This window comes from Peromyscus maniculatus, chromosome 12, assembly GCF_049852395.1.
Source record: "Peromyscus maniculatus bairdii isolate BWxNUB_F1_BW_parent chromosome 12, HU_Pman_BW_mat_3.1, whole genome shotgun sequence".
Classification (NCBI taxonomy): Eukaryota; Metazoa; Chordata; class Mammalia; order Rodentia; family Cricetidae; genus Peromyscus; species Peromyscus maniculatus.
In genome coordinates this window covers 75,770,178-75,791,835 of record NC_134863.1, presented here as the reverse complement: position 1 = coordinate 75,791,835, position 21,658 = coordinate 75,770,178, and the positions used below count along the sequence as shown (strand labels likewise).

General features: G+C 36.4%; 1 long non-coding RNA gene across 1 annotated transcript in view; it reads left to right on the top strand.

Annotated features, from left to right (window-relative positions):
• Window positions 1-21,658, top strand: part of LOC143268018 (uncharacterized) — a 56,620-nt gene that overhangs the window by 25,618 nt on the left and 9,344 nt on the right. The window contains exons 2-3 of the long non-coding RNA XR_013043607.1: window positions 11,498-11,653; window positions 20,367-20,474. This is a non-coding gene — a long non-coding RNA (uncharacterized LOC143268018). The remainder of the gene's footprint in view (window positions 1-11,497; window positions 11,654-20,366; window positions 20,475-21,658) is intronic.

The window sequence follows — 21,658 nt, the reverse complement described above, 5'->3', positions numbered from 1 at the left end:
TTTATACATGGTTCTTGAGAGAAGATGTGATGATAAGGTTCTTAGCTGAATATAGTGAAATTTGCAGTATTACATTTATATTGAATCTATTATTACTGGCCAAAGAAAATCTGTGATTCATTTTTATGACAAAGTACATTGGCAGTAGACAAGGATATGAACAAGTCCACCTCAGTAGCCTATATGGAGTATTGAGGATGCCAAACTGTTTGGAAGGAACCTGACTCATTTCAGGGAAATTATTTAGGTCACAATCAACCACAAAATGAAGAGAGTAAAAATGTTGAAAGTAAGCTTTTAGGCTTCTCTTGTATTTATAAGCAAATGCCATCATATAAAGACTTTATAAAGTATACTCTAGAGCACACTGGAAAACATCAAATAGACATGTATATAATAGGGACACTATAGCTAAATTGAGTAGTTTCTTTTTTAAAATATACACTAAAGTGTTTTCTTTAAGCAAAACTAGAAGACTTTTTTTTCCCTAGATCTAGACTAAAGGAATCAAACTTGATAGGTGAGAAATATCTGAATGTTGTTTGGAAGTACTTATACATCTTGTATCTGGGAGAACTGCTCTTCAACTGAGGGTGCTTCTGAGATGTGATCATTACATCATTGCTGAATGTGTTATTAGAGGTGAGAGACATAGAGGAAGTAGGTTGGTGTGTGTAATGGGTAGCTGTTCCACCTTTGACTTGGAAGTACTACCCCTAGTGAGGCTTCTGGTAACTGCTATGCCTACCTATGACCTGCCCCTAGGGTGGCGCCAAGATGGGAGCCCCTAAGACCAGATATCCAGATGTGCCAAGACTCTTGGTTCCTCATGATTCTGGATGCTGGATAGAAGACCAAGTCAGAGTTCTCCAGACAACCCTGCTGGACTGTACCTCACCTCTCCCAAATCCTGTAACCAACCCATTTACTGGCTGTAAGTTACCCCCCCAAATAACCCTCCTTTTTAACTACATAGAGTTGCCTTATTAGGTGTGGTACTTTGAATGTAGTTGGCCTCCATAAGGTTATAGGAAGTGGCACTATTAGGAGGTGTGGCTGTGTTGGAGTAGGTGTGGTCTTGTTGGAGGAAGTGTGTCACTGTGGAGGTGGGCTTTGAGGTCTTTTTTGCACAAGATTCTGCCCAGAGTCATAGTCCACTTCCTGTTGCCTGCAAGATACAGAACTCTCAACTACCTTTCCAGCACCATATCTGCCTGAACACCACCATGTTCCACCATGATGATAATGGACTGGACCTCTGAAACTGTAAGCCTTAAGCTCAATTAAATATTTTCCTATGTAAGAATTGCCTCAGTCATAGTATCTTTTCACAGTAATAGAAAACCTAACTAAGACAGAACTTGGTCCCAGGGACTGGGGTATTCTGTGATAGGTCTGACCAAGGTTTTATTCAAAGGAATTTGGACTTTGTTACTTTGGTTTAGGAAAGCAGTGAAAAGCTTTAAGCACTGCTTAATGGACCATACTAGTAGAACTATGGAAGACAGTGGTGCTAAGAGTCATTTGAACCAGGAGTGGGGTCACTCAATATGTTTCAGAGGAGAAGAGTCTTAGTATGTTGCCTAGAGATCATTCTTGTGATGTTTTAGTGAAGAAAGTGACTGCCTTTTGACCTTGTCCAAGGAGTTTGTCTGAGGCTAAAGTGAAGAGTTTTGGATTACTTCTGTTACAGAGGAGATTCCAAAACAGCCTACCGTAGACTCTGTTATTAGTGGTAACTCTAATGAACATTTATAATGAAAAGGATAAGGCTGAAAAGGATAAATTACAAAATGTAAATTTTGAGGAGAAAAAAGCTTCAGGAAGTGAAATGGAGCTAAGTCCTGTGTTTAAGGAGATAAACAGATTAAAATATGGAATAAAGTGGGTGGTGACCTCAGGAAAAGATAAATTTCCAACTTGTGAAAAAGAACTAAAGAAAAACTTAAGAGTTGAGTGTGGTACTGCTCACCTTTAATCCCAGGAATGACAAGGCAGAGGCTGGTAGATCTCTGAGTTTGAAGCCAGCCTTGTCTAGAGATCCAGTTTCAGGACAGAGAAGCTTAGGCAATGAAGAAAAGAAAGCTGGTGAAGATGTGATTGAACAAGAGGACACTGTGAGAGCACCAGGAAGCAGCAGATCTTGGAAGCTTTGGCCATGTGGTTCTGAAGTTAAGAATAGAAGAAAGGGGGTATGGAATTCTCTCCAGAGACTAAGGAAAGTCATTGAGGCCAGGCATCTGTCAGGAGTGTCCCTAAACGGAGAGCTAGAGAGGCCATTGTGTGAAGCTGTGAAGTTGCAGCCTAGGTTGTCTTGGAGCCCCAAGATGTTAGAGATTCCAGAGCCATGGGACACCTGCTCAGGAGAGCTGCTAACAGGGAATGGAACCAGACCAAGAGAAAGAAGTATGTTGCAGTCATCAAAACTGAACAGAGTTGGAGATCTCAAGAGCATTTTGACATTAGACATGGAGATGCAGAGTTTACAGTTTGCCTAGCTGGTTTCCAATCTTGTTTTGATATGGTATTTCCTCACTATGCTCCCTTCCCTACGTTTTGGAACAGTAATGTATATCCTGTGCTGTTATATGTTAAAAGTATGTGATCTATTTTTTTTTTAAATTTTTATTTTACAGTTAAGAGAGTACATAAATCTCAGAAGAAACCTTGAACTTTGGACTTTAAAATATTGTTGAGACTATGATAGACTATGGGGACTTTTGAAGTTGGACTAAATATATTTTACAATATGATATTAATAAAAGCTCATAAGGACAAGGGAGTGGAATATAGTAGTTTGGATGTAATTGACCCCATGATCTCATGGCGTGGCACCATGAGGAGGTATGGCTTTGTTGGAATAGGTGACCTTGTTGTAGGCCACTGTGGGGGTGAGCTTTGACATCTCTTTTGCTCAAGATACTGCCAGTGTCACAGTTCACTACCTTTTGCCTGCCAGATGTAGAACTCTCAGCTACCTCTCCAGCACCATGTCTGCCAGCACACAGCCATGTCTTACCATGATGGCAATGGACTGTACCTCTGAAAGTGTAAGCCACCTAAATTAAATGTTTTTCTTCATAAGAGTTGCTGTTGTCATGGTGTCTCTTCACAGTGGTAGAAATCCTAACTAAGACAGTTGGTAAGGATAATGTCTTTGTCAAATCTAGCCTCAAGAGCAACTCTATCTTTCTGTCTAACATGAGGTTGGCAGCCTCTTCAATATGCTTCAGTTCTGCCTTGCTTCTGGCTAGTAGCTCAAATAAACCCTACTTGTCTTTTTTAATCAAATATTTTATTTGGTAGAACTGTATGCAGTTACTAAGCATAGAAAATTCTTATCAAGACTAGGAATACTGCTGTGACTAAATACAACTTGTGAACCCAGTGAATCATGAAGTTTTGAGCATGTGGTTGATTAGTCCCTTTTGCTTGTGGTTCTATGGACCTCTAATAATTCAACATTGATGGTTACTTTACTCAACTTTGCAAAACTACTGTTGTCATAAAGATATTGTATTGGTTAGTTTTATTGTCAACTTGACACAAATTAGGGTCCACTGGGAAGAAGGAATCTCAATAGAGAAATGTCTCCATCAGATTGTCTTGTAGGCAAGATTGATGATGTAATTTATTAATGATTAACGTGGAAGGAATACTCTCATTGTGAGGAAGGTCACCCCTGGATAGTTGGTCCCAATTTATACAAGAAAGCTTACTAAGTAAGCTATGGGAGCAAAGTGGTAAATGGCATTACTCCATGCTTTCTATTTTAGTTCCTGCATCTAGGTTCATGTCTTGGCTTGGAGAAATAATTGACATTGATTGAGATGTGAAAATGCTTTCTTCCCCATGTTGCTTAATGGATGTAGTGTTTATTATCATAGTACAAAGCTAACTAAAACAGAAAGTGGTACCAAGATCATTGTTTTGACAGATCACATCAGGAGGATTGCCAAAGCATTTGAATTTGGGGCTTGAAAAATTGTTGACTAGAGGTTATCTCTTCAATGTTGGGAGATAAGAATTCTGAGTGAATTATATGTGATGGAGGCCTGCCTTACGAAGTTTCAGAGGGCATCAAAGACTAATCAGGGTCATTTGTGTGATATTTTTAATTAAAGTATGTTGTCTGATCATCTGGACCTAAAATAACCCCTCTGATTAATGAGAGACCTAAACCACTGAAGTGAAACATTTGCTGTTGTAGGAAAATCGACCCTGGTTATCTGGGGCCAAAAAAATTAGAAAAGACCAGCATCATTAAATTGTAATCTTTTGGGAGGTATTTCCTCAGGGTCTGAATATAGAGCTCTGGTCCAAGAGAGCTAAGACTACATCTAAAGTTGGTAGCTAAGTTTAGTAATATGAAGAAGTCTCTCACATAGTAATGGTTTTGAAAACATGGAAACTTCAGGATTGAGGGGGTCATTGAGAACAACTGAGACTTGACATTATGAATGGCTAGAAGAGGCCATGGGCAAAAGTGCATCCTCAGTTACAGTGAAGACTCCAGCATATTGGAAATATGAGGAGAGTGTGATGACTACCAAGGACAAGAGAAAGTGTGGGGTGGTGTTGGCCTGAAAGGACTGAACAAGCTGTTTGCTCTATGGACGGCAAAGTCAAAGAAGTGGGGCTGCTTATTCTCTTCGGACCCCAGAAGATCAGGAATTCCAGATCTCAGATATTAGGGCCCTGGTTATTTTCTCTTGGAATAAACCATAAAAATACAAAACTTAATTTTTTTTTTATTGGAGGCCACAGGTGAGAAGACTTTGGACATCTAAGGAGGTGTCCGATGTTTAAACAGAACTTGGACTTTTAAAGTGTTAAGATGTTAAGATCAAAAACTTGATACTGTTTTATATTGTGATGTTAACCTAGAATCAGAGAGATAATCAGAAAGGAAAGTTTGTGGTTTAATGATGCTGTATTTATGTGCCATGTATACAAGAGGTAAATTGTACTAGTTATGTTTGTTGTTGTTGTCACCAGCTGGACGCAATCTAGTGTGACCTGGGAAGAGGGGATCTCAACTCACAAAATGCCTCAATCACACTGACCACTATGAAAGCCCATGGGACATTTTCTTGACTTATGAATGGTGTGTCATGGCACAGTCCACTGTGAGTAGTGTCACCCCTGGACAGGTAGCCCTGGGTTGTATAAGAAAACCAGGTGAGTAAGGCATGGGAATCAAGCCAACAAGCAATGTCTCTCCACTATCTCTCTGTCAGTTCCAGTCTCAAGATTGCTGCCTTGCTTTCCCTCGACAGTGGACTGTGATTGGAACATGTAAGCCAAATAATACCTCTTCTCAGCAAGTCGCTTAAGGTCAGGTCATTTATCACAGACTTAGAAAGCTGACTAAGGCTGCCATGGGTAGTTTCTGTGTCATCTCTAGATAAATGCCAATTAATAAGTAAAAATGTCATAAACACTTGGTGCGCCTTTTTTCCTTCCCACTCAGCTTCCATCCTCCCTTTACATTTTCACTTTAGCATACATCAATATTTAAAAGATCCTTTCTTTGCTCCATGAAGCCTCCTTATGAACCTTATGCACAAAATAAATATAAAGAAATAAAACTGGAGCAACAATTTAGAGAGAGATTCAGTTTATTTTTTATCATCCACAGCTTTAATCTCATTACTGTGAGTAATATAAAGAAACTATTTACAGGCCAGGATGAAGGAAGAATATGACATAAACTTCTCATTAACAAATGAGAATGTATGCACTCACATGCATACATTAACACAATGCATATGTGTATATGAATGCAAACATACCCATGGAAACATAAATCTTTCAACAGTCAAGCACGAGTATCTAGTTTTGAGACATTACATTTCAAGAAATGAAGTATGCTTTCTGCTTACTTTAGAATAGTTCTGTTTTTGCCCATGTGGTTGTGGGACCACGTGCTGAGAAGTCATTGAATCCACTGGCTACTATGAGATGTGCTTCTGGGGACCTGTGTGAATGCTCTCACACTGAAAGGACACAATCAGAATGTGCATGTTTGAATGATCTCCAGAAATTGTAATTAAACCCCATCTGGATGAAGATGAAATAAATACATTGCAAATTTCTCCACAGCATCTGAATTTGCCTCTTTGACTTAATTTTAATTGATTATCATTTAGTGAATTCTAAGTTTTACAATACAACTATTTGTCTCTGTATTGGATGTTACCATTTCTGTAACTTCTATCTCTGGTTCATTTCCTCTGACTCACTCTGGATTTTTATATCTTAGTCTCTTTCAATAGTTGTGTTTTTGGTTTAAATCCCTCTTTATTGCTTTATGTATTAGAGCTCTGGATAAAATCCATTTCTATCATTCTGGTAGATACCACTTGATTTGCTGTTATAGTACAGCTCTACTGTAACTCTTCTCTCATCTTTTAGTTCAATGATAAAAATGTTGATTAGCTTCCCTGTAATACAAATTGCTAAATGGTCTTATAATAAAAAACCCAGAGCCAAATATTGAGGTAAATGCTGAAAGACAAAGAAGCAGAGAAAGCCACAGCCACCACCTCTTACCTCCCCAACTCCTCAGCCCGAAATTGCTACAGTCAAAAGGGCTTCAACCAAAAAAAGCCTTTAGTTCCTGTCTCCTCATGCCTTATATGCCTTTCTGCACCCTGCCATATCACTTCCTGGGATTAAAGGTGTGTACCACCACTGCCTGGCTCTCTTTCTTTCCTAGACTGAGTCAATCTCATGTAGTCAAGGGTGGCTTTGAACTCACAGAGATACAAATGGATCTCTGCCTCATAAGTGCTAGGATTAAAGGTGTGTGCCACCACTGTCTGTCCTCAATGTTTAATCTAGTGGCTTGTTCTGTCTTCTGATCTTCAGGCAAAATTTATTAGGGTACACAGTATATTACCATACCTCCCTATATATATGGCCCTTAACTTATGCTGGGCTTTATCTATCTAAATAAACTATTTTTACTGAAAATAGCTTAAGCTTAAAACAAACAGTATACTTAACTTATAGAGAGTGTAGATTGTTGTACTTTAGACATGTTCACCATACTTATGTTAACTTCCTGCTTCGAAGCACTTTGTTTCTCATTGCTTCCAAGAAGCCAAGGTTATACCCTTCAATTACTAGATACTGTGGTGGAAAATGTTTATATAAATAGACAAACTAATATTCTTTTCTACACTATAAATATTGTTGGCTACAGCTAATGAGAGATGATTCTTACCAACATTTTATGTTTCTGATTAGAAAATAGCTTGTGTGTTAGGCAGACATACAAGCTTAGTATGGAGAAGAAAATTTTCATAACAACATGTTTGGAAGAGTTATTAATTCAAGAAGTTCAGAGTGAATAAAGTAGTGGTAAGATGATATGGGAGACATCATGAGGATAGCAGGTACCATAGATATGTTCCCTTGGGGAAGACAGGAAAAGACTAAGAAGGTTTAAAGAAAGTGCTTTTGTGTGCTGTAGAAGTAATTTCCTCACATGTCTTCCATAAATCTTTAAAATTTATCTTTCCAAGGCCTAAAGGTCTGGAAGTATGTATGTATGATTAAACATATATATGTGTTATGTGACAATTTTTACAGGACATTTTTAAAAGAATAATATTAAAATAAACCATATTTTGAGGAACTACAGGACATTAAAACATTTCTTAGAAGTGTAATTGGAATTAAAGAGAGGTGGAAGTATAATGAGAAAAGAAAATATTTTATGTAAGCATGATGAAGAAACTTCCAAAGTTAATAATAGCAAACAAACTGACGACTGAATTAACTCACAGCACTGTGAAAAATAAACACTTTACAAAACAAACACAAACATACTTTTAGAAATGTCATACTGTAAAGATAAAAATAAAACTCCCTAAACTACAAGATAATTTACTTAAAGAAAGTGGAGAAGGAGTGAATAACCTTATTCTAAGAGAAACTCAAAATGAAATTAGTATCAATATTTTATTACACACACCAAAGTACCCAAGAAAATCAATTTTAAAGTAAAAGATTTATTCAGGCTCACAGATCCAGAGAGATTAGTCCCTGAAAACACAGCTCTATTGTTATAGGTCTGTGGTGAGATAGAGCAGTAGTATATTAAACTTAACCAGCACGGTGAGGGAATTCAAATCTCCAATACATTTCCTGTCTGTGTAAATTTCTTCATTTGAGATACTTTATATTAGCGAGACCATTTAAGTTTAGCTTATTTCACTTTGCATAAGGTTTTCACATAGCATCCATATGAGCTTCATTTTTTTTTTTAAGTAATGTCTCAATGTATATAAGTAGCATATATTACTGATCCAGTCATTTCAGGGTTAAAACTTAGCATGCCTCCAGCATTTGGCTGTTATGAAGACCATGAGTCAGGTATGTACTTGAGCCTCATTGTTAATTATTTAAGTGTTAATCTAGAAAAGGGGTTAGTAGGATATGAACAAAACAGGATCATTCTATAATAAATATTTGTGATACCTGTAAGCTACTTTCTAGTGTACTTTTAGCATTTGGCATTTTCACCAGCTGTGTCTGGAGTTAATTTTTTGAACATTCAATTGCACTTTATTCTCACCAGTACTTGTTGTTTTCCTTATTTTTCCCTAATTCCTGTCATCTTGGTAGGAATGAGTTAGCATATCATTTACCCTTGATTTGTTTTTTAGTTTATAACTAATGGTGACGAATGTATTTTATGTTTAAGGATAATTCATTGTTCTTTGGAGAAGAATCCATTCAATTCTGTTGTCAGTATTTTAATAATGTTATTTGTGTTGATCTGTGGATATTCTTCATATTCACATATTTTGATTATTAAAATTATATGACATATTTGAATATATTTTTCATTCTGTGGGTATTTTATTATCTCAATAGTGTATTTGATGTACAAAATACTTTAATGTTGATAAACTTCACTTTGATTGTCTTTCATAGTCATGTTTTGTGTGTCATGTCAATCAATACCTAATCCCAAACCAGGAAGACTTACAATATATTTCTTGAGAGATTTGTGGACTTACTTCTTATATTTAAGACATCAACTCATTTTCAGGTAATGTGTAAGGTTGTGAAAAGCAATTGCTTGTGGAAATTCTCTTGTGTCTGCACCATTGCTGAAGAACTGTCACTTCTTCCAGTAAGTCTACTTGCTGCCCTAGTCTAGAGTGAATTCTTCTTGGACATACCATTCTTTTCTGAGACCCCAATTTTACTCCAGTTGTCTGTATTTCTTTCCTTTATTGCAACTCATTGGTTATTATTTTGTTGATTTACAAGACCACAAACTACCACAATATTCTATCCATATGCCAGGATTAGTTTTGGTTGAGTCTCTTTGTAGGAATTGAGAAGTATTCTTTTTCATGATTGTCTCATCTGTTTGGTGTACTTTGCAATTCCTTAGGAATATAAGTAATGTTATATTTTTCTGTTTTGTTCAAATACTGCAGAAATTTTGGGAGTAATTGCATTTAATCAATAGATATCCTTAGGCATCAATGGAATCAGCAATTCTGTCTTTCTGATTCATTTGTTTAGGCCTTTCCCTCTTTCAGGGATGTTTTATAGAATGCAGTGATTTCTATTATTTGGGTTAAATTTATTCATATGTCTCAATTTTTTTACATGGTATTCTAAAATGACTCAATTTATACCTTTTAATTTATGCTCATAAATAATACTTGTCTATTATTTAAATTTTTCATTATTGACTATTTCATAAATGTATATTATGTGTTCTGATCAAATCCACCCCTGAGCTTTCCCTTCCAGTTCTTTCTCTACTCTCCACATTTTCCTCTCAACTTTATGTGTTTCATTTAAAAACCTACTGAATCCATTTAATGCTTCCTATATGTGCATGAAAGTCAGACCATACATTAAGGATATATAACTTCTCCAGTATTTCATTCCTGAAGAAGATTGGATCTAAATCCTCTATCAGACATCAATTTCAGATAGCGTTTTGCCTAGGAGTGGTACTCTATGGGCCATCACTTCTTCCATGCTGGAATTTTTGCTGATATGTTCCTGTACATGTCATGAGCATATAGGCATAGTCTCTTTGAGTTCATGCCTGCAACAACACAGAAAATACCATTTCACTGCATATGTTTGGTACTTATGGCTCTCACATTCCTTTGTCCTACTTCCATGGTGACCTTCAAGTCTTGTGGTAGGGGTGTGACATATATACTCCATTTAGAGCTGAGCACTCTGATGTGTCTTATTCACTACATTTTAACTGATAGTGGCTCTCTATTTTAATCACCATCTATTACAAAGAGAAAATTTTCTGCATCAGAGTTGAAAGAAACCCTAAGAGCTTACAGTTTTATTCTCTGTGTCTGTATCTAGTTTGGGTGTAAGAATAATGCTGACATCACATTGTTACTTAAAGGGGATGCTCTTCTATTTTTGAAGGACACTGAGCAGGACCAGAAGAAATTCTCTTTTTCAAATATTCAGTAAAATTCTACTGCAAAGACATTTGTTTCTAGGGTTTTCTTTATGCAGGAGTTTGTTTTACTAGTTGAAATAATTTCCTTGTTAGAGGATAAGTAAATTTTTTTTATTAATTCCTCAATCACACTGTGGAATTTATATGTGACAGGAATCTGTCATTTTATCTAGATTATCTAATTTAAGGGTACATAAGTATTCAGTCTTTTCTTTTAAAAAAGGTTAATTTAAGCAAAGAAAGTATAAAATGTGGACTTAGTATCTAAAAAGAAAAAAAAGTATTACACTTGGTACTTATATTTATTCCTAACTCCATTTCAACTTTTCACTGAATCTTTTCCTTTCTTAGATGTCCTGGAGTGTCATAAACAATATCAAATTTCATAATCTAAGTTTTGAAGTTATTGTAAAAATTATGGCTGCTTAAAGACATGTGAAAGTTTTATTGCAAAATAAAACAATAAGCAAATTCTCATATTTCATGCTTATATAATTGGCATTCATAAACTGTATTTTATCTGCTGCCAAGTTTTTGGTGGACAAATGTGACATCTGCAGTTAAAGGCAATTTTTAATGTCATATTCTTTACATTAAGCCGTGTAGATCATACTTAAGCTGGAATTAATCTATTTAATAAAATTAATCTATTTAAAAAATTTCCCATTTGATTATATGTTACATCTCTCTTTATGTACATTCACAGAGTCAGAGTTCCAGTGTTTTATCATATTAGATACCCTTTATTTTGAAGGTCTATAATGAAATCCAACAAGCAAAACATCAACACCGTGAATATAGGAGCTTTTATTATAGAAAACAAATCATGATATATTTTCATGGTGTTAAAACAGTTAACTGCTGTAGAAATGGCAAAGCTACTTGATACAGGTTTGAAATAGTGGTGAAGGTTATAATGAAGTATGTATATCCATGCATGTGCTTCGTCAGAAATTGCCTGGCATGAGGGTCTGAGATTTAGATGTTAGACATACTGATATAATGATTCTTACCCAATTACAGGTTGTATTCAAATCCTGAAAGCTGTCACCTGGAGAAAACTGTGAGTCTCTACCCAGCCCATGGTCAAGGATTTCAGCAAGTTTTCCACTCACTGACAATCACTGAACTGGTTGATGACTCAGATTTTCTTTCCATCTCAAGTTTCTTTTATTGAAAGTAAGTCTAGGTGTCTGGAGTTGTGAGCTCAGATTGTGTGTCTTTGTTACTGGAAATCCCCAATTCAGAGCCCTCAGAACAAACCATTCAAACCCTGTACTGAGTGACCACACTTTACAGAAAAGCATGACTTCATTTTGGCATGATTCGTCTTCAAATCAGGTCAGTGGTTTAAATGTGAATGCTTGGATTGTTCATGGGCACTGGATCAAATTAGACTTCCATTTATTTTAGGAAATTCATTATACCAATTATGATAGCCACAAAGGGATGCCTCATGACCGGGAAGTGAGAATTATAAGGACAGTGATAGTCATTGTTCAGTGTTACATGAAAATTCTTGTTGAGTTTGCTCATTAAAACCTGATTAATTTTACAAAAAGTATTAATATGGTGTAGATTGAGGGTAAAAATAAAAGCACATTAAACCAAAACATAATCACTGAATACATAACCTACTGATAATTTAAAATTAGTTACAAAATGAAGTCAACTCAGAATATAAATGGGAGTGAAAATACTGTGTCCTCTGTCTGTCATGTTCTTGTTTGCAAAGATGCACCCACTGTGAATCAGAAATTTCAAACAGGGTTTAAAAATCTGGGCTTTTTAATACCTGTTTAGAAAATTCAAATACTATGTATCTAAGTTTTGGGGAAAAAGGCATCAAACTTAAGTTTTGATACTTTTATGTATGACTCTACTTCCTTTTGACTTTTGCCAACTCCCCTAGTTTCTGGGAAGGTTTACTCATAGATAAATATGGAAAGTATCCATCATTGTACTGATTCTATGCATACATTCTTTGTAGCTACCTTCCTGAGTCATCATACCCAAGAAAGACCACAGACAACATATAGTAGTTATCACGTTACCATTTTCTTTACAAATACTTAGTAATATAATGAACAAGTGGTGCATTTTTGCAAATATACCTTCCCTTTGTTATTGTTCACTATTTTTCAGTCACTTTTACCAGTCTGAATCTGCAAATGGCACAGAAAGTTAAAATATTTCTACAGAATATTGGCATGGGTGTCCTCTGGGTTTATAGTTGTGATAACTGGGATACTTTTTACTTTTACAGAGAAACTTTAACTACTTTGGGAGATAAAAACAAAGAAAAACCTGCCTACTCACAAATTCATAGCATTCAAGAGTGTATTTGGTGGCTAAAGATATTATTTCTCTCTCTTGTTTCAAAAAGATTTATTTAATAATTTGAGAGTCTTTTTGTTCAGCACATCAGTATCTGAGAACACTAGGAAGAAGAAAATTTTTCAAGAGTTACTCTCCTTTGGCTATTATGTCAGATTACAGAGGCCCTTGGTACTGGCTACTACAGTATTTAATTTAAGCAAGAGAAATTTATATGATGATATATATTTTTCCATTTTATTTCAGTGAATAAGGCTATGTAAATTGCTTTTATAATAGAAAAACATTATATATTGAAATTTTCTTATTAAAATCTATAGAATTTTTAATGATACTGTGAATGCAGCCTTTAAATATATTAATAGGATTTAAGGACAATCAACATCCATTTTCTGAAATTAAATGAAGTTAGAGTTTTGTTGAAGACAATGACATTAACAATGACAAAATTGTCAGCCCACAGACAACTGCTTGCTGTGTTTCTCTCATGGCTGAAGTTGACTGGTAAACTTCCTCTTCTGTAGTTTTATTTATGAGTAAGTCATTTAGAATAGTCACTGAGCTTCCCGAGGCCTTTACTTGTGGCAAATAACCTGTGTTTTTGAAACATTGATTGCACTTTTGAGTGATCCTAGAAAATAGAAATTTGTTGTAAAATATGGTATGATTAGCCCAGGGCATAACCAGAAAGCATGCTTACATGCAGATTTTCAACTGAAGTAAGTTTTTTTAAAAATAGAAAATAGATTCTTCTCTCATACAATGCATCCTGGTAGCAGTTTTAATGCTGGCAAGTGTACCGAATTTCACCAGTGAAACACAACTTTTACATTTCTGATTAGACAAAGTATTCATATGATTAGTTAAATGAATGTGAGTTAGGCTAATAGGGTCAACATCATTATACACTGGATCAGCATTAAAAAAAAAACAAAATATTGTGGCAACACCACTGTATTAGTTACTCCTCTTGTTACTGTGATGAAATGCATTTTTACAGGTAACTTGATGAAGGAAATGATGTGTTCTGGCTTGTAGTTTATGGCTATACCAGTCCCTTATGGTGAAAACAACATGGTGGCAGGAGTGAGAGGTCACTGTTCACATTACCCATCCTGGCCACTGACATTTCATTTATAAAATATTTATTGTGTTAGAGGTGATAGATACAATGTGACTCAGAAAATCTAAAATGTTCATTACCTAAACTTTTATAGACCTCATAAATTTATTTAAATTGTAAAAAATTCTCAAATATTTCTCATCAGCAAAGACATAGAATACAATGCAATATATGATGTCACAATTTTACCCTTGACATGAACTTACACCTTCTGCCTATGTCCTCCTTGGTAAGCTACTGACCAGACCAGGCCTGCATGGAAGAAGGTATTGTCCTGCCATAGTTAGTTACACCATCAGCCAACTGACATTTGTGAACAAATTACTTTCTTTCTGTGGCTTTTTACTCTGGGCAAATACTATTTCTTTTTGTATTGCTTTATATTCTGACTGTCTTAAGATTTCATTATTGCTTCTCTGGAATGCAAACTCTGTAAACTTAGGCATACAGTGCTAAGAACCCCATGTGGCTTAGAAATTTTCAGGCTCTACGCATGCTGCCACAATCTCCATGAGTTCATATACACATCAGTCCTGTTGTGTCCAGAAGGCATTTGTTTTCTTGATGTTTTCCATCCTCAGTGGCTCTTACAATCTTCCGACCTCCTCTTCTGCAGGGTTCCCTGAATGGGATGTCTCCGTTAAATCCCTCTTCTCAGGGATAAGTTGAATATTTTTGTTTGTGAATCAAAAGTACAGCAGTTGGTTGAGAAAAGGACCTTGCAAAAGTTTTCTTTATACCTTTCCAGTATCTTTGACTCTCTTCTGTAACTTCAAGCAAACAGATCTGTAGCATGAATTGTTAGAAGGTTTCATTAATAAAATCAAGCCTGGAGCCAGGTATTGCAGTGAATGCTGAAAGAACAGAGAAGAACAAGCCACAGCTACCTCACCTTGACAATTCCTTCCTGATATTTCTGGCTGTTTCCTCAGACTGGAAGCCTCTGTGTCCTCATCCGAATTGATCTCAGGTGAACTGCTGCTCAAAAGCCTAAAAGCTTAACCAGGCTCTAGTTCCTCATCCTCACACCTTAAATACCTTTCTGCTTCCTGCCATCACTTCCTGGGATTAAAGGCATGAATCACTATGCCTTGCTGTTTCCAGTGTGGCCTTGAACTAACAGAGATCCAGGTGGATCTCTGCTTCTGGAATGCTAGAATTTAAGGTGTGAGTGCCACCATTTTCTGGTCACTATGTCTGTCTAGTGGCTGTTCTGTTCTCTGACCCCAGATAAATTTATTAGGGTGCACAATATATTGGGGAACACATCATCACCACACAGATTATGCTTTCAAGGTGAAAGAGGTAGGACAATGTTCTTCAAACCACTATACATCCTAAATATCAAATCACCTAGAAGCATGTGGCATGAAGAAATGTTCCAATAACTTTTTAAATGTTGAAATTAAGTGTAGCTAGAGTTTTCCTGCCTTGCCCACAGTCAGGACAAATCTCTGTCACCCACCAGTCCCACAGCTCCTCAGACCCAACCAAGTAAACACAGAGACTTATATTGCTTACAAACTGTATGGCCATGGCAGGCTTCTTTCTAACTGTTCTTATAGGTTAAATTAATCCATTTCCATAAATCTATACCTTGCCATGTTGCTCATGGCTTACCGGCATCTTCACATGCTGCTTGTCATGCAGTGACTCCCTCTGCCTTCATGTTTTCTCTGTTCTCTGTTAGTCCCGCCTATACTTTCTGCCTGGCCACTGGCCAATCAGTGTTTTATTTATTGACCAATCAGAGAGCAATTTGACATACAGACCATCCCACAGCAACTAAGCAATTATGGAGCTGGCCAAACACTAGTTCTCAAATCTGTGATTTCCTGAGGTGCAGTCCCTTCATTGGGCAGCTGGATATTCAGTTGGATTACCCATTAAGGGAAGGAAACAATGGCCTGTCTTGAGGCAGAAGTGGATACCATTATTTTGGCTGGGAGGTTTTAACTGGAGAGCCCTGGCCTTCAATGCTGCTGTAACATTTCTCCATCTGATGAGGAAGTCCTAAAATCATTCCTTAAATGGACTGATGCTGGTAAGGGCAGTAAGCCAATTCCAGTATAAAAACCTAGAGATCCAGTTCCACAGCAGTTTTCCATAAGGAATGTGTGTTCGGACTGGAGTTTTATTTACATCCTCTGAAATGGCCCTAGGAAAGATGTTTATTCAGGAGCTCTCTTGATGGAGAAGCAATCTCCTCCCATAACTACTACTTTGGAGGTCCCTTACTTATGTCTGACTAGCCAGTTTCTCTTTCTTCATCACCAAGCTGGTGACTTCTTGGTTATTTGTCTCAATTACTCAAAGAATGGATTTGATACACAAAAGAGGGGTGATTTTAGAAAGTCTTATTACACAGAGACCATAAGAGAAAGGAAGCAAGCAAAATTCTGGTATAGCATGGGGGTGGGTTGAAAGGAAGCTCTGTGGTTGAAGGTCTCTATGCAAGGGTTAATAAATCTTTATTGAGGTTGAGATAAGGGGTGTTACAGTTGGAATGAGAATGGCCCCCGTAGGTCCCTGTGTTTGAATATTTTGTCCCCAGTTGATGGAACTTTTGGGGAAGGTTTAATATGTGTGGCCTTGATGAAGGAGATGTGTCACTGGGGATGGGTTTTGAAGATTCAGAAGTCTACACCATTCCAAGTTGCTGCTTTCTGTCTTCTGCTTAGGGATAAAGACATAAGCTCTCACCTATGGTTCCAGAAGCCATGACTGCCTGTCTGCTACCATGCTTCCTGCCATAATGGTCATGACTTACCCTCTGAAACTCAAAGTCCAAAATAAGCTATTTCTTGTATAAGTTGCCTTGGACATGATGTCTTTCTCACAGCAACGAAAAAGTCACTAAGATGGGGAAATGAGTTGTTTGTTCCATTTGGCCCACCTTCAAGGTGTCTTTGCAACTTTACATTGAATTGGTTTGACTGGACTTTGCAGCCTGCCTTGAAACCAAAGTACTGGATCATATTTAGCTTCCAGGCAGATATGCTTATTCAGTTGCTAAGCAAAAGGAGAAGAAAGATTAAACAAGAAACAAGAGAAGGAATCAATGCCCTTAAACACATCCAGCATTCCAGCCTGTGTCCAACAGATAATTAATCAGCAAGGACATGGAACAGACATGGTCCTTTCATGTTACCAGTCCTGCACTGTCTGGCAGGGTTCTCTCTCCTGTTATCATTGAAAGTATTGTTGATTCAGTTAAGTCAAATTAACAAAACAGAGTAATAACTTGCTGGGCAGTGGTGGTGCACACCTTTAATCTCAGCACCCAGGAGGCAGAGGCAGATGGATCTCTGTGAATTGGAAGCCAGTCTGTTATGCAAAGTGAATTCCAGGGCAGCCAGGACTACACTGAGCAACACTGTATCAAGAAACAAACAAACACTCCTAAAACAGAGTAATTTCCTTTCCTTTGTGTAACTTCAGATAACTAAATGATGAGGTAGAAAATGCAATTTAAGTAAAATAGACCTGTATTAAATTTGTCTACTATGACCCAAAGTGCCTGTTGTTTGATGGTTTTAAATAACTTAGGAAAATTATTATTCTTTACATCCTGATGTAGAATTGAATATATGAACCATGTGGATAGTTATTTGATTTTATACTGGCAGGGAAAAACAGTTATTTTTATGGCAATGTATTTGAATATTTTCTATTTAGGACTCATAATGCTTATTTGATTTCAATTTTAACATGACAGATTAATATGTAATTTACAAGAACCAGTCCCTATTATATTAAAAGTTGTTGCTAACAGATATCTTTGCTTTCAAGTGCTAGAAATAGATTTCAATAATGTAGTGCCAAGTAGTTAAAAATTCTCTCTACCTGTTCACTATAATTGGTTGATTTAGTTTTTTTCTTGGCTCTCTATGCATGTGTTATTGTTTGTTTTTGTTTTTCCATTTTGTGTTGGAGTCCATCTCCAACCTGGTGAAAGGTTTTTTTGGGGGAAGAAAAGAGGAATGAGGAAGCATTAGATAGAAATATAGGGCAAAGACAGGAAAAGAAAGAGACACAGGATACCTTTTGGAGGGCTCTGGGTTAATATCCAGCCACCTCGAGGTTTATTCCTAAAGGCTTTTTATATAATGCCAAAGGGAAAGGCAAAAGACCTCCCACTTTCAAAATCAAGGCACAACATATATCCAAGTGAAGAATCTTTAAAATACCTGGTAGCCATGCCTGTAGCAGAATCATCCCATTATGCAGCCCTCCAGAGTAAAGCAAGCTCAGATTCTCTGACCTTGAGTAAAGTCTTACCAGGGAGCCTCTGTGGGTCCCCACAATTTTGCTAAGAATACATGTATTTCTCTGCATAAACACAAAGCCACAAGTTTCCTGTACATAAGGGGAAGGTCTGCTTCTGAACAACAACGAATTTTAACATACAGAGGATTTACTTACTTGTACTTTATTTTTCAATGACTGTGTCTATGTACAAAAATAAGATCTCACAGATGTATACAACTGGGCCCAGGTTTGCATGGATGGAAGTCAGTAATTTGGAAAGGACATTTCCAAATGAAATTTGGAAGTTTCAATATTTCAGTTTTAAAAAATCACATAAATGTCCATATTTTATTCAATCCCTATCTCTCCTTCCTTCCTTCCTTCTCTTTTTTCTTTTTGTTGTTTTCTCTCATCTTCTCACTTTATCTTTAACTTCTGTCCTCTTTCTTCATCCCTATTTCTTCCCTTTATTCCATCCCTCTCTCTCTTCCTTCTAATACTTAATCCATCTTCAGAGTTCTAAAAGTTGTGTTTAGACATGCCAATACAGTTTATCATATTATGAAGTTGCTCTGGGGTTATTAAATGATCAATACTACAAATTTGCAAATAATATGCTTCTTAAATTTTGGATTTTACATCATTGTGACAGAGTACCTTAAGTAATTTACAGAGAAAAACGTTTGACTTTGGTTTCCACTCACTATCATGGTGAGGCAAGGCAGAGGGATTTACTCACCCCAGGGGCACTGGGCAGTAGAAGGAGTGAGAGAAGAAAGACTAAGGAAGCATATAAACCCTTCAAAGACAAGTACCCTGTGACATACTTTGTGTAATTAGGCACCACCTCCTGTTGCCCTGTTTATCTATCATTAGCATGAATGAATTACCCCTGCATAGCTTCACCAGTTTGGCCCAACACTTCAGAAAATAACCTTTTGGGAACAGGTGCTTTCTATACAAACTATAAAGAATCATGGATTGAAATTTCTTAATTCTTGTATTTTTTTTTGCATATCTTTGGACAAAAATATCACAGTAGGAAATGACTCATTTATTGGACAGTCTTTAATCAAGCCTCTGAGTCTTCTTCTGGTCCCATTTGTATACTTTTTTTTTTTTTTTTTTTTTTTTTTTTTTTTTTTTTTTTTTTTTACAATATCTAGCTTTAGTTAAGGGACCCCATTGAGTTAATTTAGCCCAAAATTCTCTTTCTCAGTATCTGATAACCCTTGATATCCAAGCAGATTTTCAACCATCTTAATTTCTCTGTCTGATCATCTTGGCTTCTTCACTTACACTCTTGGTAGATGCATTCAGAAAAAAATTTCATTAACTTAATGTTTCCTCATCTATTTGCTGACTGACCCAATCTTCTTTCAGGGGACAAATTCTAATATGCTCATTTTGCTTTTACTGAGAGTTCAGTCTCTCGAACTACAAATCACACTGCACTCCTACCCAGTGTTATAATGTTTGCCTTGAAGAACAGCATCTGCACAACATTTAGGTGAAAAGACTAGAGAGAGAGAGAGAGAGAGAGAGAGAGAGAGAGAGAGAGAGAGAGAGAGAGAGAGAGAGAATTTCCATGGAATGTGAAAATGAACATTCTTCTACCTTAGAAAACCTTGTAATATTTATCTGTTGAGGCCTCACTCCAAAGCAAAAACAAAAAACAAAACAAAACAAAAAACAGTGATTTTGTTTCTTATTATCAATCAGTAATCTGTGTATGATAAATTGCATAGTAACCAGGACCAATTTTACTGCTTTTATATGGATGGAGTCAAAGATTCACTTGATTTAATAATATATATCATTCTATACCAAGTACTGAAGCAACCAACAAATATAAACACAAGCTAATCAACTTTGTGTTTATTTTTTTCAGTTTTTCTTAATTATTTAGAGCCTACATGAAAATACACACTAATTCACCTTTTGTTCCGTGATTCTCATAAATTCCACTCCAAGGAAAGATGTCGTGACTCATTTTATTTTATTTTCAAGATACATTCCAAAGCACTATTATTCAAATCTGCAACTAAAAAAAATTAGGGATGTGGAAGGTAATATTGACATAAAGCCAGTGTGAATTAAAACACAAAAATAAAAGTAATGTAATTTTACTTCAAATGTAATCATATATTATACTAATTAATTGCAAACATATCTTTCAAGTTTAGAAGACCATATCACTGTCTTACACACCAAAGAATTTTGACGGTTTTGGTTACCAAAAGAAAACTGGATGAGACTACAGAGGCAGCCAGTAAGACTTCTGGCAAGGTACAGTTAACAAATAATTATAGTTTGCTCTATTAGAAGTTTACTACTTGTTTATTTGAATAGAGAAAGTTTCAAAAATATGTGCTTGGCAATAACTAATATTTAGTTGAATTTGTTAGGGTTTCCATGGAAGCAGAATTTTAATTTCAATACTCAGTTATCTTAGGTACACTTTTTATTGCAATTCTGTTTCTCTTTGCCTCTCTCTGTCTCTCTCTGTCTCTGTCTCTCTCTCACACGCACACACACACACACACACACACACACACACACATACACACTAGAAATTCAAGTATGTTCAAGAATAAAAGGGGCCTTACATATTGACTATGACAGTTTTAATATTAACTTGACATAGGCTAGAGTCATTTGGGAAGGAATCTCAATTGAGAAAAATATCCCTACCAGATTGACCTGTGGGCAAACCTGTGGGGCATTTTCTTGACTGATGATTGAAGATGTGGGTGGAACATAGCTCACTGTAGGTACTGCCAGCACTGTGTTTGTGGCCTTGGGTACTGTACAAAAACTTTATTTTCTATCCTCCAGAGTTAAGAGATATTTTTTTCTCTTGTTTTGCGTCCCCTTCTCCTAGACCCCCACCAGCTCATTTTCCTTTCTCATTTACATATGTATGTATATATACATGTATATATATGTGAATTAATAAGGATAATAATTTAGTTGAAACCCATTAGAAGGACTTAATAGACATGGGCAGGCTAATGATCAGCCAATTTGATGATAAATCAATGAGATCATACAATCTAAGAAAGATGAAAAGTAAATGAAGAAAAATGATCAGACTGAAGAGTGTCATAGAGTGTGCCAAAATATATATATTGCAAGTTTCTAAAGAAATGGAGAGAAAGACAGTAGAAGAGAAACACACACACACACACAGAGAGAGAGAGAAGAGAGAGAGAGAGAGAGAGAGAGAGAGAGAGAGAGAGAGAGAGAGAGAGAGAGAGAGAATTTGGAGAAACATCAGTTGAAAAATAGCTGAAAACTTGCACAATTTGATGAAGAGCATCAATCAAAACCCACATCATACAGAGAACTAGGATTCTGTGGTGATATTTTATTTGTGTACCCCCAATAAAGCTTTTCTGGAGATTAGATGAAATAGCCAGCCACCATATTAAACGAAGAAGTCAGACAGTGGTAGCACACACCTTTAACCC